Below are 14,142 nucleotides of genomic sequence, written 5' to 3' on the forward strand. Positions count from 1 at the left end.
CTTGTGCACATATGTACACAGGCATACATACCTAAATACAAGTACAAACACATGCACACAACTATACACACATACACATATATACATGCATGCATAACGCACTTATACATACCTAAATACACACATGCACACACATACACTCCTGCCCATATGCACACACACATACACATCTAAATACAAACACAGAGAGGTGGCATGATGGAGGGAGGTGAGTGTGGGGAGAAAGGAGGAGAGCAGGACCTAGAACCCACACTAAATGGAATTCTGCACAGAGAGTGTTATCATCCTTATGTGATAGGCAGAAAGCCAAGGCTAAGAGTTTTTGAATGTCCGCCGGGCGCGGTGGCTCAAGCCTATAATCCCAGCACTTTGGGAGGCCCAGGCGGGCGGATCACGAGGTCAGGAGATCAAGACCATCACGGTGAAACCCCGTCTCTACTAAAAAATACAAAAAAAAACTAGCCGGGTGTGGTGGCGGGCGCCTGTAGTCCCAGCTACTTGGGAGGCTGAGGCAGGAGAATGGCGTAAACCCGGGAGGCAGAGCTTGCAGTGAGCCGAGATCCGGCCACTGCACTCCAGCCTGGGCGGCAGAGTAAGACTCCATCTCAAAAAAAAAAAAAAAGAGTTTTTGAATGTCTTCCCTGAGACACGCACTGATGAGCTGGACTGGGGAGACAGACTTCAGCATCTAACTGGAAATCTCCCCTTCCCACCAGTCCTGCTCTCAGAGCTAAGTCTCAGGCAGTGTGGCTGGGAGGTGAGGGGTCCTGCTCTCAGAGCTAAGTCTCAGGCAGTGTGGCCGAGGTGGTGAGAGGCCCAGGAGCCAGGCCACACTGCTCCCACGTAGCAAGCCCTGGGCTGGAGGAAAGCATTCCTGCAAATGCACCACAAGGTTCCTAGTGCCTTTTGGGTGACAGGCTCCTTCTGGAAGCTGATGAAAGGAACAGACATGCTCTCCATCTACATACAGGCAGAATTTCACCTAGGAGCTGGGAAGGCTCCCAGGAAGTCTCTTACAAACCCCACCACCTAGCGTCCCACAGAGTCCCAGTTACAAATCCCCACACCTGGACCATCCTGTGCCCCCGAGGTTCTTGGGCGGATAAAGCGTGACCTCCCTTGTCTGTAGAGCTCTTTGCTGTGTAACCTTGCTGCATCCTGCTTTTGAAGCTTATGAATTTGGGGGATTTGAAGGCACTCTATATTCATGGGATCCCAACAGAGGGAACTGGGGACTTAGATCATTTGGGAAGTGCCAGCTCACATGATAACCTTCACTTTGAACCACTATTTGAAACAGCTGGATACAATTCACCCATTTGAAGTACACAATTCGGTGGGTTTTAGTACATTCACAGAGTTGTGCAGCCATCACCGCAGTCAATTTTAGAACATTTCCATCAGCCCCCCAAATATCCTGTACCGATTAGCAGTCACTTCCCAATCTCCCCAAACCACCCACATACAGCTGCAGCCAACCCCAGCTCTTGACAACCGCTAAGCTACTTTCCACCTCTCTAGGTGTGCCTATGTGGACATTTCATCTAAATAAATCATGCAGTATGTTGTCTTTTGTGACTGGCTTCTTTCACTTAGCATGATGATTTCAATGCATTTGAACTACTTTTACTAAGTAATCAATTTGTATGTTTCATCAGTTCTCTTTTGCAATGTTTTAAAGTCTGACTTCAGAACTTCTCGCTTCATAGGAAACAAACATGTTGTATTTTCCTTGACATATTTGCCCATATGATTTCTTGGAACAAAAGTGTATTTTTTTGTTTTGTTTTGTTTTGTTTTTGTTTTTGTTTTCTTTTGAGATGGAGTTTCTCTCTGTTGCTCAGGCTGGAGTGCACGATCTCAGGTCACTGCAACCTCCACCTCCTGGGTTCAAGCGATTCTCATGCCTCAGCCTCCCAAGTAGCTGGGATTACAGGTGCCAACCACGTGCCTGGCTGATTTTTGGTATTTTTAGTAGAGATGGGGTTTTGCCATATTGGCCAAGCTGGTCTTGAACTCCTGACCTCAAGTGATCCGCCCACCTCAGCCTCTCAAAATGCTGGGATTACAGGCATGAGCCACCGTGCCCAGCTGGGAAGTATATTTTTCTTTGAAGGGTCTAATGGAACACAGGCTAAGTGTCGCAAGGGGATTTGGAAAGGCTGCCATCCTGACAATTATGTCTCTCCTAGTCTAACCCCAACCCAACTCTAGTCAGGATCTCATTCTTAAAAAACCCTTTATTGAGTTATAATTCACGTACCATATAATTTGCCCATTTAGAATATACAAGTCAATGGTTTTCAGTATTTTCAGAGTTTTGCAATCATCTCCACAATTTTGGAACTTTTTCATTCATCACTCTAAAAAAAAACCCCATAACTCTACCAGTCACCTCCCGTTCCCTTCTCCCTCTAAACCCTGGCAACCACTTTCTGTCTCTCTATATTTGCCTGTTGTGAGCATTTCATATAACAGACTCATGCAATATGTGGTTTTGTGATTGGCTTATTTCATTCAGCATAATGTTTTCAGGGTTCATCAGGGTTCACTGATATATGTTGTAGCACATATCAGTTCTTCATTTCTATATTATAGGGGGGAAAAAATCCATTGTATGCATATACCACATTTAAATATGTATTCGTCAGTTGATGAACATTTGGGTTCAACTGTTGTATCTGGGATCCCCAAGAGCACTCCCAAGTTCAGTGATTCACTAGAAGGACTCACAGAATTCAGCACACAACATCCTCATGACTAAGATTTATTACAGCAAAAGAATACAGAGCAAAATTAGCAAAGGGAAAATGTGCATAGAGCAAAGTCCAGAGGAGACGACGTTCACATTTCCAAGAGTCCTCTCCTATAGAGATGCACACAGGACACACTTAATCCTCCACCAGGGAGTTCTGAGGACACACATTAATTGTTGTCTACCACAGCTTTACCATAGCCTTGCAATTAAAGCAAACTGCAGCTGCAGTGTAGGTACTGCTGATTAGAAATTCAGTGTCCAGGGTTTTGGGAGCTATTCACATAGGCATCCTCTGCCAAGCATGTACCAAAACTCCAGACTCCAGAAAGAAAGCAGGTGTTTGCATAAACCATATTATTTGTACAGTTTAGACACTGCAATCTTATTCTTTAGGGAAAACATTTTATCAATGAAAGGAACTTTTACCACATGCCAACCAAGGGTAATCTTTGAAAGCAGGTCTTTTTAAGGCTAGTGGTCTCAGACCTGCTCTGTTAACTTTTTTCTGCACCAGATTGTTTCTACTTTTTGGCTACTGTGAACAATATGCCCTTTATCTGGTTGAGTTTGGTGAGTGTTTTTATTATCAAAAGGTTTGGAGTTTTATCAGATGGTTTCTCTGCGTCTGTCTGGATGATTTTTGTCCTTTGTTCTATTTATATGGTATATTACATTAACTAATGTTTGGATGTTAAACCAACCTTGCATTCCTGCAACAAATGCCCATTGTTTATAGTGTATAATCCTTTCTTTATGTTGTGGGATTCAGTTTTCAATATTGCTGAGCATTTTTGTATCTATACTTATAAGGGATATAGGTCTGTAATTTACTTGTCTTATTTATCTTTGTGTGATTTTTGTATTAGGGTAATATTGGCCTTATTGAATGATTTGGGAAGTATTTCTTCCACAACTGGTATTAATTCTTTAAATGTTTGATAGATTTCATCAGTGAAGTCCTCTGGTCTCGGACTTTCGTTGTGGGAAATTGTTAATTACTAGTTTTATCTCTTTATTGGCTATAGATTTATTCAGTTCCCCCTCCCACCTCTTTTTTTTTTTTTTTTTTTTTTGGGTAAGTCAGTGTCACTCATTTGTGTCTTTCTAAAGATTTTTTAATGTTATCTCATTAATCTAATGAGGTAACATTAGATTAATCAAGATATTTGATTAATTAAAATCAAATATTAATTATAAAAATAAAATCAAAGATTAATTAAAAATCTTGATATTTATCAAGATACAGTTGCTTATAGTTGTGTACAGTTGTTTATAATCCTTCATTTCTATAAAGGCAGTGGTAATTAATATCAATAATTCATTCCTGATTTTAATAATTTGCCTCTTCTCTCATATTTCTGGTTAAAGTTTTTCAATTTTGTTAATCTTTGCAAAGAACCAACTTGTAGTTTCATTGATTTTCTCTATTATTTTTCTACTTTCTATTTCATTTATTTCTACTCTAATCTTCATGACTCTTTCTTCTGCTTGCTTTGGAGTTAATTTGCTCTTCTTCTTTCAGTTTCCTAAGTTGGAAGTTTATGTTGTTGATTTGAGATCTTTCTTTTTTTGTAAATACAGGACTTTATGGCTAAAAATTCCCCTCTAAGCACTGTGTTAGCTGAATCTCATAAGTTTTAATATGTTGTGTTTTTGTTTTCACTCATCTCAAAGTATTTTTTAAATTTTCTCTGTAATTTCTTCTTTGACACATTTGTTATTTAGGAGTGTGTTTTACATTTCCTCATATTTGTGAATTTCCCACATTTTCTTGTTATTTATTTCTAATTGTATCCTATTTTGGTCAGAGAAACCATAATTTATGTATTTTCAGTCCTTTCCAATTCATTGGGTCTTGTTTTAAGACCTGGCATATGGTCTGTACTGGAGAATATTTCCTATCCACTTGAGAAGAATGTGTCATTCTGCTGTTTTGGGGTGGAGTGTTCTGTATGTGTCTGTAGGTCTAGTTGATTTATCATGTTGTTTCCATCTTCTATATGGATGATCTTCTTCCCAGTTCTGCCATTTGTTAATGCGTTGAAATCTCTATTTGTATTGAATTGTCTGTGTCTCTCTTCAAATCTATTCATTTAATTTCATGTATCTTGAGGCTCTGTTGTTAGGTGCAGGTATGTTTATAATTGTTATATCTTCTTGACATATTTACTGTTTTATCAGATATTTGCTTTCTAATAAAGATATGTCTCATATCTTTATCCCCTATTTTTCATTATCAGCTTCTATTTGTTAAATGAATTTTCCCAATATATCATTTTGACTTCCTTGTTTTTGCTTTTGCTCTATATTCTTGGTTATTTTTGTTAGTGTCTTACTCTAGTATTGTTATCTACCTCAGATTTGTAGTACATTTCCATGAGTTACGGGAACTTTACTCCTATAGTTGTATTTCTTCCTTTTCTTTCTGTGCTATTGCTATACATATGTTGCCTGTAGATTTTTATGAAATTTGGGAAACTTTAAGTCATTATTTGAGGGGTTTTTTTGCTTTTTTTTTTTTTTTTTTTTTTTTTTTTTTTTTTTTTTTTTTTTTTTTGCTTTTTTCTCTTTCTCCTCTCATTGTGATATTCTTATTACACATATGTTGGTGCTCTTAGTGCTGTCTCATATTTATCAGAGGCTCTGTTCATTTTTAAAAGTCTTTTTTCAGACTGCATAATCTCTATCAGTCTATCTTTAAGTGCACTGATTCTTTCCTCTGCCATCTCAAGTCTACTATTGAGAGCCTATCTAATGAATTTTAAATTTCAGTTACTGTATTTTTCAACTCAAGAACTTCCCATTTGTGTTTTTAAAATAATTTCTATCACCTTATTGATATTCTTCAATTGTCATCATACCTTTCTTTAATTTTTTAAACACGATCTCCTTTAGTTCATTGAACATAATCATAATAGCTGCCTTTGAAGTCTTTGCCTGCTTAGTCAAATGTTTGGGCACCCTCAGAGGCCACCCACCTTCTGTTTTATTTGTTTTTACTGTGTACGCATTACACTTTCCCGGGTTTTTTTTGAAAACAGATCATTTTTGATAATATATCACAGCAACTCTGAATAATGATATTCATGCCTCATGGAGGGTTATTGTTGCTTGCTTGTTTGTTCAGTGATTTGGCTGGATTCGTTCAGTGAAGTCCATTTCCCCTGCATTGTGTGTGCTCTGATGTTGCTCCTCAGTCTTGGGCAATGCATAGAGTCTTCCTGCCTAACAGGGATGACTGTGGTTTTAGCTGGGCTCCCTTTGCCTGTCCCTGTTAAGATTCTGGATAGCTTACCACTATTGGTATCATGCCCAGCAGTTACTACTTGCTAGCTCTGGTTTTTCCGGCAATGACTTAGTGCATAAATTGCTCCTCACTTTCTGATCCAGTTGAAGTCCAGCTTTTCTGCAGTTGCTAGATGCTGTCAGTCTTTGAAGCTTGCTCTGACACTAAGAGGCCTCTTCTTAGCTTCAGAAGTCTCTTTTCCTGGTTCTCTCTGTTAAACTGCTAGCTGGTTTTACTGCTTCCATTGTTGCTGACATGGAACTACCAGCTTCCTCTTCATTCCTCACCCGCAAAGGCTCCACAGTTTTCAACAATGTCCTTAGGTATGCTCTGTTCCAAATAAAGTCATTTTCCTCAGGCAGAACTGGAAGCTCTCTATTCTTACAGAATAACTCTCCACTCTGTGCAGGACCTCTGTGTCACTGCACCAAAGTGGAAGTGAGGACAATAGCCTTCTTCTTCCAGAGTGACATACCCACTACACAAGTGGGGCACTGGGTTGAGAGGGCAGTCCCTGCACTTCTGGACTTGCTCCTCCCAGCGTGGGACTTCTTCCTACAAACAAGCTGGGGTGGGGGCACTCAGGGCCCAGTATTCTTGGCCTTCCACACCTGGTACAGACTCCCAGCTTACAAGCAAAGGCTGGATGGGGGACAGGAACCCCCGTACTCTTGGCCATCTCTGCCTAGAATAGAGCTTCTTCAACATGGAGTTGGGTTGGGGGAAACGGGAAGCTGGATAAGAAATGCCAGAACTTTCCTCTCCAAGTTAAATTCCTAGACCAGCATCCCTGCCTTATCACCACATCTGCCCAGAATGGAGTTTCTGTCACACTGAGCTGGAGGCATTGGATAGGGAGAGCAGATCATGGCTCAGGCACCACAGACTCTCACTATCGAGTGAGATTTAGCAGATCTTCTTATATAAATCTTTCTCCACTTGCTATCTACTCTTAGCACCATTTCCAAACACTTTTTTTTTTTTTTTTGAGAGGCAGTCTTGCTCTGTCACCCAGGCTGGAGTGCAGTCATATGATCTTGGCTCGCTGCAACCTCCACCTCCTGGGTTCAAACGATTCTCCCACCTCAGCTTCCTGAGTAGCTGTGATCACAGGTGTGTGCCACCACACCTGGCTAATTTTTGTATTTTTAGTAGAAATGGGGTTTCACCATTGTGGCCAGGCTGGTCTCGAACTCCTGACCTCAGGTGATCTACCTGCCTAGTCCTGTCAAAGTGCTGGGATTACAGGCGTGAGCCACTGCACCCAGCCTTCAAAGATTTTCGATGGTTATTGATAAAATACTTTTCACCAGTTAAATCATTGTTCCACTGGGGAGAGGGTCTGCTGACCTCCTCGCATTGCCATTCCAGAAGTATCCTTGCCTTCATGACTAGTAACTCTGATATTCAGAGGGGACTGGGAAGAAATGTGGGCTCTGGCCTGGTCGCTTAATTCCACATTTATAGAAACAGAATCCAGTCACAGAACTGCCAAAAAGGCTGTTAGCGAAGAAAGCATTGCAGGGAAGACAGACTGAGGGTTGCTCAGCAGAGGAATAACACCAAAAGCTATAACGCCGGTTTTCAAATAGGACTATCTAAAAAGTGGCTTGGATTCAGAGGAGGGTTTAAGACGTTTATCCTCTCTACTGGAGGCAGCTTATAGATTTGAAGACATTATAAACCGAAATGTTAGGAATAAAGAGTAATGAACGTCCTTGGCCCTGGCTTCAAGCCAGTATTTTGACACAGCATGGTTATCAGTTAAAGCCGTGGACAGATGCAAGCTTCTGCTCACCCTCTTCTCCAGGGCCCAGGGGATAAGGAATGAGAAGCCCTGTGTAGTCTCTGCTAGAAAAACTCTCCTGAGAAGCTAAGATTGCACTAAAGAAAAACAGTGAGGCCATCCTTTTATCCCCCAGGACATTTTTTTTTTTTTTTTTGAGACGGAGTCTCGCTCTGTCACCCAGGCTGGAGTGCAGTGGCCGGATCTCAGCTTACTGCAAGCTCTGCCTCCCGGGTTCACACCATTCTCCTGCCTCAGCCTCCCGAGTAGCTGGGACTACAGGCGCCCGCCACCTTGCCCGGCTTGTTTTTTGTATTTTTTAGTAGAGACGGGGTTTCACCGGGTTAGCCAGGATGGTCTCGATCTCCTGACCTCGTGATCCGCCCGTCTCAGCCTCCCAAAGTGCTGGGATTACAGGCTTGAGCCACTGCACCCGGCCTCCCCCAGGACATTTTTAAACCACTCTCAGAACTATTGCTAAAGTGAAAATTCTGCAGATCCGTCCGTTCCCAGGTGCTCAGGAGCCTGCCTGATCAGAGGCGCTGCTCTGAATTATGCCCTAAGTGTCACACAACACATGCTGTGGCTATTTCTGTTTTTCTGTTTAGAAACAAGAGGGTTTGTCATGGTTTTATCACATGGCTGCTTCTGAATGATATCTGCCGTTCAAATCACATGTTAAAGATTGTTTTTGAAATGCAAAGAAACTGTTTGCAAAATCCCCCCTGCTCCGACCAACTTAGACCAACCCCGTCGTACCTAATTAATTCCTTAATAATATTTGAGTCTTTCATCTTGCCAATATAATACACAAAGTGTCAAGATTATCTTGCTTTCCAGGCATCTGTGCACCTTTAGAAACTCTCGCAGTCGGTCTCATGCCGCGTCCAATCACATTCTGTCCTTCTAGTTTCCCGGGAAACCGACACACGTTGCTACTTCACATCACACAGGAAACTTACCAAAAAAAGACCCTGCAGCATTTCCTTTTTGTCAATAATTCTAACTCACTAAAATACAGCCCCATTAAAAAATAATAATGTCATATAAATAATAAACAGCGCAGGCGGCAGGAGGAAGAATGGCATTTTAAGATTGTGCTTTCTCAAAGAGACAACGACAGGGGCTGAGCAGGAGCCAGGAAGCCCAGATTCTAGCTCCAGCTCTGCCTGACATTTATTGGTCATGTGGCCCTGAGTGTATTCTCCCTTCTCCTCCCTAAATAGCAAGAAGGAAAAGAAGCCTCTTGGAGCCTCTTGTCTCTGCTTCTTTCTGCACAATGATTACGTTCTCTCTGATTGGCTATGATTATAGAATCATTTGGTTGGGTCTGTGAGCACTGGCCACTCAGAACTCACGGCCTCCCAGCTTTCCTCCCCAGAACAAAGCACTCTTCTCTTCCAGCTACAGTGTGAAAAAATCCCAGGGCAAGATTCTGATTGGCTGAGCTGAAGCCACATGCCCAGACATTAGCCAATCATGGTTTTCTGAGAGGCAAGCTAGCCCATCCTTCTGGTGGGGAAGAGCTGCTTCCTTCAAAGAAGGGATCAAGGCCTAGACACAAACAACAGGAACCACTGTGAGTTGGACAACCAAGCACTCCCAATTTGTGTCTCCTGCCAGGCCCCCTTCTTGGCAGCCACATGTGTCACAGATCCCTTTCTCTTGAGACTATAGGACTTTTAGATCTTTGGCTAAGGAAACACATTATGACGCATAGCAACATACATACAAGCCGTGAAGGAAATGGTATAAACACGCAGATGGGTGTGGGCTGTGTGCTATACTCATTCTCTAAGCAGTTCTACACATGCTCTTGGAAATGTGGACTCCAGCGAGAGCTCAGCAGTCCCTTCCAGACCACCCCAGGCCCCACCCAGCATGAACCCTGCTTCCCTACAGCCTGGCAGCTGCAGGAGGGGGGGTGGGCAGGGGTGTACACAGGGCAGAGAGAGGCCCAAAGGGTCACCAAGTGGGTGCAAGACAGACTAGCTGAAACTGAATTCATAGCACGTCCTCCCACTGAAATTGCTGATTTCTCCACCATGCAGAGATACTTTTTGTATAAGACTCACCCATATAAAAAGCGTTTCTCTATCTTTTCTACAACTGGGGTTGAAGGTATCTCCTCCCTGCTACTAGAAAGACTTTATTTCTGCCACCTTTGGCTGAAAAACCAGGCTGGTTGTGGCCCCAGTCTGGCCCCGGCCAGTATGACCCTAAGACGGTCACTTGCATTTGTGGATGTTGATTCTTTCAGACCTAAGACAAGGAAATTGAATCCAGTCACCACCTCTCACGTTTTTCCGCAGTAGGATCCCTTGTGGTAGCGAAGTTGAACAGGGAAGACCCCCGGGACCTGGAAATGTAGTCGAAGAGTGAAAGTCTTGAACCTCATATTTGACCTTCAGATGATAATGAACCCTAACCCCAGTTTGTGAAACCTAGCACTAAATTTCTGTCCTTCATTCCTAAGTATTCTGTGAATTTCTCATGAGAAAAGTGATACCTTCACTGTATTTCAATACGTGTGATTTATCCCTGAGTTTCAGAACGTTTAGATTTCAAGTTGGTCTCTAAAGAGGTAACAAACCCAATTCGGGGGCTAATCGTGGAGCTTCCTTTGGCTTCTTTCAGATGATCTTTGTTCTCTTTTCTTCTGTTTTAGTTTACACAGATCTTTACCTTATAAGCCACCTCAAGGCCTCTAGAAAACAGATGAAGAATAAATCTTAAACAGGCTGGGCACAGTGGTTCATGGCTGTAATCCTAGCACTTTGGGAGGCTGTGGTGGGCAGATCACCTCAGGTCAGGAGTTCGAGACCAGCCTGGCCAACATGGTGAAATACAAAAATTAGCCAGGTGTGGTGGCGGGCACATGTAATCCCAGCTACTCGGGAGACTGAGGCAGGACACTTGAACCCAGAAGGCAGAGGTTGCAGTGAGCTGAGATCATGCCACTGCACTCCAGCCTGGGCTACAAGAACAAAACTCCCGCTCAAAAATAAATAAATAAATAAATAAATAAATAAATAAATCTTAAACAGCCACAAATACAGATCCCTGATCTCTTAGCTGAAACCCCTGAGGCCAGATATATTTAGGAAGTCAGTGTTTCTACAGCTTGGGGGTACATCGTATATTAAGGAACTGCTGTAATAGGGCCGGGCCAGCACTTAGTAATCAAAACATTAGTCTTCTTGTAGCAAAACATGAGAATATTCACACTGAATAGCCCTGCATCCATTCAGCTCGGGGTAAGCTGCCAAGTTAGCTCAAGTCAGCTCAGCCTTCGCCACCAAATGAGTTATAAAAAAAACCTTTCGAGATTCAGAAAATTGTGGGTTTTGGAATTTGGAATAGGGGGTTGTACACCTGTTCAGCGGATCCCAGGGAGAAGCCTGGAGCTGGGAGTCAGTTACAGGGTCTGCGGAGGTGGGTGAACCCTCCGGGGTTGGGAGCTCAGGTGCAGGCTCCCACCCAGCCTCTCTCACTGAGCCTCGCTTCTTTATTCATAAAGTGGGAATCATAACATCTGCATCACAGGATCCTCGGCCAGTTGCAAACATCATGCCCGGGCATTAATCTGGTATGTCATCGGTGTTCTCGAAAAAGGAGCCACTGCCACGTTTATCCTCGCCACCCGATGAAGGAGAAGCTGGCTGCCCCAGGGTCTCGGTGTGTGTGGGAAGACGTGTCTTAGCTCTGTAATTCTCCTAAATGCAGAGGAGCCACAGATGGATTCAGCTGTTCTCTGTATTGTACCATAAGCCAGTTTACACTTAATGTTCAGAAAAGTCCCAAATCTGTGACTCGCTGTTACTTTCATGTAAATATTCCAGTTAGAGCTAGATTTTCAGGCTGTGTCCCCACATCCCAGGAGCCCCTGGCTCCCCGCTACGCCTCCATGGGGCTTCTGCACAGCCTGGAGGCCGACCGCTCTCACAGGCCTCCAGGACACACACAAGTCCCCAGGTGCGGGACGGTGTCAGCTCATGGATCAGAGCTTCCTGCCCGGGTGCTGATGTGGGTCATTCACTCTGACTCTCAGATGACAGAGCAGCCGGCAGGAACATCGCTCACAGCACCCAGGGACGCTTTTGTTTTCCTGGATCTCAGTGTGGACTCCCTGCAAAATTAGGGGAACTGGCAATTTTCCCATCCCCTGCCCACCGCCGCCTCCAGCTGCAAGGACGCGGCTCACACACGCTGGGGAAACTGGATTGGCAGTTTTCCTTCTGAGTGTCTACTTCTGAAAGGGCTGCTGTGGCTGGCAATGTGACCCACATCTGGGGCCATAGCCCTCTGTCTTAACACCCACAAGGTGCAGCTCCCAGCCTGGCCGCTGAGAGCCTCTAAAAAAATGCACATTCCCCAGCCTCCGACAGACCCATGGAGTCAGGATACCTGGAGCCACTCCCAGGAATCTGATGCCCTCAGATGGCATTTCCAGACGGCTCACTCTTTTCCCCTCTCCCCAGTTCCCTTGATACCCTCTGGGGAGAGAAAAAGGTCATGTCTTCCTGACCCCTGTGAGAGACAGGGGCCCTGGGAAGCGTCTTAGTGCTAGTTCCACAGCAGAGCCTCAGTCTCTGTGCCGCCAGGTGGATCCCGTAGGAGCCCAGGAAGCTGTTAGGACACTCAGGTGAGCGTCTCAGGATGGTTCTGTGCATCTGGGAGGATGTGGCACTTACCAGCAAAAACAAGAGACCTCCACCTTCTTAGGGGAAAAAAAAAATACATTTCACCCTCTGCTTTCTCCATTTTTTTTTTTTTTTTTTTTAGATGGAGTCTGGCTCTGTCGCCCAGGCTGGAGTGCAGTGGCACGATCTCGCGGCTCACTGCAACCTCCGCATCCCGGGTTCAAGAGATTCTCCTGCCTCAGCCTCCCGAGTAGCTGGGACTACAGGCGCCCGCCACCACACCCAGCTAATTTTCGTATTTTTAGAAGAGACAGGGTTTCACCATGTTGGACAGGCTGGTCTCGAACTCCTGACCTCAGGTGATCTGCCTGCCTCAGCCTCCCAAAGTCCACTTTCTCCTTTAACAATCTTTCCAATGACTTCACATCAAGCTGAAAGACCATAAAATAGAGGTTTGCTTTCAGAAAATGAACATAGAAAATATGCAGGGTCCATGTTCTTAATAGAAGCTGCTGATTTATGTTATAAAAAGGAAAAAAAAAAAAAAAAAAAAAAAAAAACACCTCAAAGGGACTGATCTTCAAACATCAGTGGGAGGCCCCAGGCCACTTTTCCATGTGTTCGAGGGGCCAGGCCATTCAGTTCCTGGCTGGGGAGACATATTAGACACCCTGGCTTATTCAGGTGGTTTCATTTCTTGGCACCTCCCCACCCTCAGAGGTCTCTGTGGATGTGGTGTCACACCATCACTTGCAAGGGGAGGATGCACCCCCATCCCCTCCCTTCATCACCTCCCCCATCCCCTCCCTTCTACTTCATCATCCCCCACCCCCTCCCCTCCCCTCTCCCTCATCACCCCCCGCCCCCAGCCCTCCCTTTCCTTCTACTTCATCACCCCCCACACCCTCGTCCCCCTCCCCTCCCCTCTACCTCATCATCCCCCCCACCCCTCCCCTCCCTTCTACCTCATCACCTCCCCCACCCCCTCTTTTCCCTCTCCCTCATCACCTCCCCCACCCACTCCCCTCTAGCTGGTCCCCTCCAGAATCCTTTTGTTTTGGTCTGTAGCAGCCCACGTCTTAGTCTTAGGCAAGACAAAGACCCAGATCTTCCCCCACCCCGGGGCTCTTCTATGTTCTGCCTTGTAAGGTCAGGCAGAGTCCCCTGGGGGCTGTGTGGGGAAGCTGTGTAGACCTCTGCTGGATGGGGAGGCCACCGAGACCTTTGCTGGGGTGGGAAGCCCATGTAGACCTCTCCTGAGTGAGGGAGGCCGCGTAGACCTCTCCTGGGTGGAGGGAGGCCGCGTAGACCTCTCCTGGGTGGAGGGAGGCCGCGTAGACCTCTCCTGGGGGGAGGGAGGCCGCGTAGACCTCTCCTGGGTGGAGGGAGGCCGCGTAGACCTCTCCTGGGTGGAGGGAGGCCGCGTAGACCTCTCCTGGGGCGAGGGAGGCCGCGTAGACCTCTCCTGGGGCGAGGGAGGCCGCGTAGACCTCTCCTGGGTGGAGGGAGGCCGCGTAGACCTCTCCTGGGTGGAGGGAGGCCGCGTAGACCTCTCCTGGGGCGAGGGAGGCCGCGTAGACCTCTCCTGGGGCGAGGGAGGCCGCGTAGACCTCTCCTGGGTGGAGGGAGGCCGCGTAGACCTCTCCTGGGGCGAGGGAGGCCGCGTAGA

The 14,142-nt window shown here is 45.3% G+C and overlaps 1 protein-coding gene across 1 annotated transcript in view; it reads left to right on the top strand.

The window, feature by feature from the left end:
- Positions 1-14,142, top strand: part of SDK1 (sidekick cell adhesion molecule 1) — a 985,027-nt gene that overhangs the window by 966,251 nt on the left and 4,634 nt on the right. The gene's annotated exons all lie outside the window — the stretch shown is intronic.

Source organism: Piliocolobus tephrosceles, chromosome 8 (assembly GCF_002776525.5).
Source record: "Piliocolobus tephrosceles isolate RC106 chromosome 8, ASM277652v3, whole genome shotgun sequence".
Taxonomy (NCBI): Eukaryota; Metazoa; Chordata; class Mammalia; order Primates; family Cercopithecidae; genus Piliocolobus; species Piliocolobus tephrosceles.